We start from the raw sequence: 6394 nt of genomic DNA on the forward strand, positions 1-6394 counted from the left end.
TCCTAGTCCTTGTTCCAAGGGGCAGGATACTGGAAAAAGGAGTTGCCTCCTATGGGATATTCAGTGACATGCTAGCATATTCTATTACCAGCAGATTTAAAAAAAAAAAACCTTTCCTATATTTAAGTTATTTTCAGTAATAATCATGAAATGAAACTAATAATAAAATACAGAAAGGAAACACAAAGAGTAAAAATGTTCTTATATCAAATTATATATATGTATATATATAATTAGTCCAATAAAGCAATAATAATATTTTAGGTAAATAATTTTCTAATAATTAATAAGAGAATTTTAATAAAACCCAAACATTTGCAAATGGTGCAATTTAGGCCATACTAAATTGCACCAATGTTGTTACATTTTATCTTTTGGAATGATTCTTTATCTTTAAAGCCATTAGCAATTAATATTTTTTAAAGAATAATAAATTTGAATTTAAAAGATAATTTTTAATTAAGCAAAATATTTCATCTCTTAAAGTTTTTTTTTTTAAGATTTTTATTTATTAATTTATTTGACAGAGAGAGATCACAGTAGTCAGAGAGGCAGGCAGAGAGAAAGGAAAAAGCAGGCTCCCTGCTGAGCAGAGAGCCCAATTTGGCAGGGGGCGAGGCTCGATCGCAGAACCCTGGGATCATGACCTGATCTGAAGGCAGAGGCTTTAACCCACTGAGCCACCCAGGCGCTCCGATATATTTCATCTCTTAAAAAAAAAAAGAATGGATCAAAGGATTTACGAAATTTTCATCATAGTCGTCATTACTGGCAACAGTGGCATTATATTTTGTCATCAAGTATTGGCTAAGATATTCTTTCCATGCCCGTGCTATTCTAGGCCTGGACAATGAGCAGGGAACAAAACAGAAATCCCTGCCTTCACAGAGCTCGGTTCTGAAGGGAGAGACATGGGCAAATGTGGGAGTGAAAAGTGCTGAGAAGAAAACTAAGTCAGATTCAGGAGGTGGGTGGTGACAGGGGTGCTGTTTCCTCTGGGGCAGGGGCGGGGAGGTCTCTGTGAAGACGGGGCATGGCATAGGAGCCTTGTACCCCATTCCCTACCTCTCCAGCTCAGGTCAGGCCCCCTGGAATCCAAGCCCACAGGCCCTGAGCTGAGCACCTGTTAGCAGGAGTAATGAGCACAAGGGGACCTTCGTGAACCCCAGGGCCCGATTACCCCTGAGTTCAGACACACGTTGCGGGGAGACAGGGGGAGGGAAGAGACAGCCCCTGCCTTCAAGGGCACGGGCAAGCACAGGAGGGAGGGCATAAGGCATGCACCCAGGAGCAGAGGAGCAAACACTAATTAGCGTGATGCAGACTGTCCATCTGTCAGGCAGGCTGCCTGGGCGAAGGGGGAGAATCGGCGGTGTCTGTGGTGATTCCACATCCAAGCACAGGCCACATGTCACAGGCTTCCTCATTCAGCAGGTCAAGAGATGGTTCCACTAACCTGAATGCCCACATCTCAAGGCTCCAAGCTCCCAGCTGTGCAGTGGCACAAAGATCAGTCTCTTAGGGTGCCACTGCTCCCATGGAGCGCCGAGACTCTACGGGGTAGTCCCACATGGGCTCAGAGCCACTCCGGCCTTGTTCTCTGCACCCACCACCCAAGTGCCAGGGCCAGCAGCACCCCTGAGGCATTACTTTCTGGGCTTCTTTCTACTGTGAGTACCGTGATACGGCCAAGTCCACTGACACTGGAGTGAAGGCATAGGCTGGAGACAGGGAAGGCGGCCCCTGATTCTGCCAGCACTGGGGAAGCCGAAACTCAGTACTGAAGCTCTCACCAAGTGAGAAGGGAAATGCTCCCGCACAGAGAGGAAGATAAATGTTCTCCAGTTAGTCAAGCAGCAATTCCGCTCCCCTGGACAGGGGCGGGGGACGGCCTCCACCAGGGCCCCCATCCTGGGTGGCCGTGCCAGAGCTCACAGTCCAGTCCAGGACAGTCCCTGCTCGGATGTGCAACCCGCCCCTGCTTCTCCCGCAGTGGCAACGCTGACTTTGCAAACAGGGCGAATGTGTCTGCTCGCTCAGTCTCGGGAGGTCACACGGCAAGGGTTCCTGAGCTCCCACGGGCTATGGATATTTCCGTTCAAGGGCACGCATTGCTCCTTTATCTCTAATCACACACGTCAGCAAGGGGCGGGGGCAGGAAGATCGAAGCGTTAACCCTCCCCTCTGAGGTGCAGGACTGGAGCCTGAGTCTGGCTTACCGTTCCAGAACCTTTCTCACGCGGGTGGGTTCGTGGAGTGCCCCTGACATTCTCTCACGTGATCTGCTTTCCTTTGGGTCTCATCCCCCACACGGCTCCCTCTAGCTCCCCTGTCCATCGGCTGTGTTTGCCTCCATCCTCCTAGAGTAGATGAGATTTGTCCTCAAATCCCTGGAAGGTCCTGGCCTTTCACATACATGTTGGGAGAGCCCCAGCCCCTGCCTCCCCCAACAAGTCCAATGGTCAGAAACATTCACCTCCAAAAGGAGGGGCGGTGGCACCATGTCCCAGCCGAGGCCAAGATGCTCAGAAATGTCCCGTTGCCCATGATGTGCATTTAGCTTACAAAAGGGAAAGTCTCCACAGTGGGCGCTACCATCCTGAAAAACAAAACGCCTTTAGGGACAATCGTTTGAATATACTCTGGCATGTGCACACAGTGCCTGGCAGCTGTTAAATAAAAGGAAGACGAAATCACTATGAATTGATAGGGAGTGATTTCCAGACGTTATTGTGTGGGAAAGCCAGAGTGCACAAGAGGGTAGGTGGAATGCTATCTTTTGCAGGAGAAATAAGGGAAAATAAGAAAATGTACATAGATCAGTTTAGGATTATAAAAGAAATGCAGGAATGTTAAACCAGAAAATAATGAGGTTGATTATCTGCAAGAAATGGGAAGGAATGGTGCTAGAGATGGACTATTTGTCCCTCCCCAGCCGGATTTTGTATGTTGAAACCTAATCCCCAACGGGACAGCCTTAGGAAGCAGGGCCTATAGGAAGGGAGGAGGCCGTGGGCACAGAGCCCTCAAGATTGGGGAAACCCAACAAAAAAGACCCACAGTCTATGAGCCAGGAAGCAGACTCTCACCACACACCAAAATCAGGTGCAGCCTCGATCTTAGACGTCCAGCCTCCAGAACTGGGGAACTAAATTTCTGTTGTCTGTAAGCCACTCAGCCTGTGGGATCCTGTTAGAACAGCCTGATTGGACTAGACAGAAGGTTATGGGAGAAAATGGTATCTCAGGGTGTACCTTTTTTTTGTTTCAATAGTTTTGACTTTTGTAAGCATGCCCATCGTCTATAAATTCCAAAAATAAATTAAAATGAGTAAGAATGGGGAAAAAGGAAAAGACAGAAACAAATGAACCTAATTATATTTCAATATAATTATATTTCAATACAATGATGAGGATCATAACCACACTGAAGGGGGAAAAGAGAGAAAGAACTAATCCTAGTAACTTATAAAAGTAGTTTTTGACTATTTACCCTCAGTCTGGGGCAGGATAGGGTGTGTGCATATGTGTGTGTGTGCGTGCACATGCTTATGTGTATTGGGGTGTGTTTTGGGGTGTGTTTTAGGGATAAAGAGCCACAATGTATGTAACTTACCACAAATGGTTCAGAAAAAGATGATGGGTGAGGATATCTACAAATAAAACTATGTGTGCATATAGTATTTATAGAGATATATGTGTATTTATAGACATATATTATATATGTATATTATACATATGTATGTGTGTATATGTATATATACATATATGTATGTGTATATCTAGACAATATATACATAATTACATCTCTGTATATATATATAGAGTATATATATACATAGTAGATATGTATATAGGGTAAACTGTAGTTTATGTATATAGGGTAAAAGTAGATCGGGTAAACTGTCAACAATAGGCAAATCCGGGGTGTCTGGGAGGCTCAGGCAAGTTAAGCATCCAACTCTTGGTTTCGGCTCAGGTCGTGATCTCAGGGTCATGAGATCAAGCCCCGTGTCAGGCTCTGTGTTCAGCACAGTCTTCTCCTTGAGAGTCGTTCCCCCTCCTTCTCCCTCTCCCTCTGCTCCTCCCCCTGTGCCCTCGTGCTTTCTCTCTCTCTCAAATAAATCAATAAATAAAATCTTAAAAAAAACCCTAAAACTGTTAACTCTAAGGAGAGGAGGGTTGGCTTTCTATTAAAAATAAACTACAATAGGTAAATCTGGGCAAAGTGTATAAGTGGATGTTCTTTGTATTATTTTTAGGTTCGCGATTCTTGTGAGTTTGAAATTCTTTGCAAATAAAATGCTTAAAAATACCCTTATATTTGCATTGCACCTGACTTTTTTTTGGCAAGCTCCACGGCGCTGGTCCTTCTCATCCTCCTATCCACCCCATGAGACGGCAGGACATGCAATGTTATTCTGTGTCCCATTTTACAGAGGGAGGTAATGAGTCCCATAATTCTATTTCCGTGAGTTTATTACTCAGGCTTTTGAAACCCAACACGGGAGTCCGCTTCTTCTCTGAACCCCTAGCCCTAGTGTCCTCTCCCGTGGCACTCTAGCGGGGCCTCATTCGCTCTCCCTCGGGCTGGGACACACACTTCAGAACGGCTTGCATGTTCTGTCCTTAGGTCCTATTTGTTTCTGTGTGTCTCCCTAAAGGGCAGGGACCAAGTATTGTTCCTCTGACCCTCAGCCCCCAGCTCTGGGCCCAGCCCTGAATGCCGGCTCAGTAAGAGGCTGTGGTGATGAATGAAACCTCCTCTTATTTGACCCAAACTCACCTCAATCAAGTCTCAAAGTGAGCCTTTCATCGTGGAATTGGAATTAAGTAGGATTCATGTTAACACTGTCTTGGCCGGCCTACTTCACAGGCTCCTTTCTCTTTCCTGCAGGGGGTTACAGATTAAGGGTAAGTTCAGGCCATATGGACACAGGATGGGGTCCCCCCGCCCCCAGATACAGTAAGGAAGAGCTTCCTAGTGAAAGTGGTCTAGAGGGGAGCAGAAAGCATCAAGTTCAATGGATCGCATGGACAGAGGAGTAGAAGTCTGAGGGGGGTGAGTAGGACCTACCACTGCCGGAGTCCGGGTTCCGCATGAGTCCAGGCTTCAGCCCTGAGGGAAGTGGGAATTTTGGTGGGACAACATTTAACACAGTCTAGGTGACCGCCTCCTGCACACAAGCAGCCTAAAAAGTAGCCCAAGGGAGACACACTGCATGCCTGTCTCGGGGAACATGAGGGATCCTTGCTTTCCTGAGTCAGCATGCGTGGAGGATGGGCGGCTATGGTCTGTGGTCTTCCCAGCAGAGCTCTGTACGGAGTGTGAGAAGGTAGAACTTCAAAAAAAAAAAAAAAAAAAAAAACCAAAAACCCTGGATTTGAGATAAAGCTAAAATCTTATTTGAAAGGATTTGCTTTCGATTTCATTTTTTTAAATGCATTTTTAATAACAAGAGTTTTCAATCAAAAAGGGGTATTTGACTGCTTGGAACAGCAGTGGGCTCTCCCTCAATGTAATTTGGATCTTTTCCTAAACCCACTTCCTTTGCTTCTGCCAGCTCAGATCTGTCTTTAGTCAGTAACCCACAAAGCCTGTCATCAGTGGTGTGGAAGAAATTCAGTTAGGAGCCTCCGTAAGTACATCCCGAACCCATCCCTGTAAGGCAAAGAGAGTAAGTTCCCACTCACGGGGCACCAGCTAGTGACATCACACAGAAACTTTAAATGTTGGAGGGGAATGGACCCTGGGTCATGTGGGCCCAGCTGTCCTCTCACAGCACTGAGACCCACAGGGCCAATTTTCTGGACCACCCATGGGGATGGACATGTTCCCACCCCCGCGGCTGACTTGTTCTTCTCATTGAACAGGATGCCGGACATTCTTGGTTTTCTGGATCATGGAAGAAGCAATGAGCACTCCAATCTGATAGGCAAGCTCAGGGACTCTTGTATTAACACTCCCAAGGAAGCCAGGGAGACCAGAGGAACGGCTAACCCCTGGGGCTGGGCTGCTCTGAGTCAGTCTTGGTTGGGCCATGGAAGTCAGTTGAAGGTCAGAGAGCTGGAAGCCTCAGACCTCGAACCAATCTGAGTTAGACACAGCAGTTCTGCTCGGATCCCTCCAGTTCAGAAGGGGGAGCTGTGATCTAGGCCTCCGGGGAGAGCAACAGTGTCTATGTGGTGGAGTGGCCAGGGAGAGGAGATGGCGGCAGAGCCAAAGACAGCCTGTAGGACTTGAGAGAACCTGACCAGGGCCAGAGCCTGGCTTTCCAAGCTGCCCGTGGCTGGCAACCTTATGGAGGGGGCAGGAGATGGGGTGAGGGTCGTACCAAGATTGGGCCAAGTCAGCCTCTTCGCTCTTGGGTACAAACGTGTGACGTGTTCAGTTC

At 47.0% G+C, this 6394-nt stretch overlaps 1 long non-coding RNA gene across 1 annotated transcript; it reads right to left on the reverse strand.

The window, feature by feature from the left end:
• Positions 1-554: 554 nt before the first annotated feature.
• LOC309840471 lies at positions 555-5285 on the reverse strand. The gene is made up of 4 exons (XR_014298616.1): positions 5077-5285; positions 4786-4890; positions 2477-2599; positions 555-2360 (listed from the first exon to the last, which is right to left on the reverse strand). It is a non-coding gene; the product is annotated as an uncharacterized lncRNA (long non-coding RNA).
• Between the last annotated feature and the right edge of the window lie 1109 nt (positions 5286-6394).

This window comes from Mustela nivalis (genome assembly GCF_964662115.1).
Source record: "Mustela nivalis genome assembly, chromosome: 9".
Lineage (NCBI taxonomy): Eukaryota > Metazoa > Chordata > Mammalia > Carnivora > Mustelidae > Mustela > Mustela nivalis.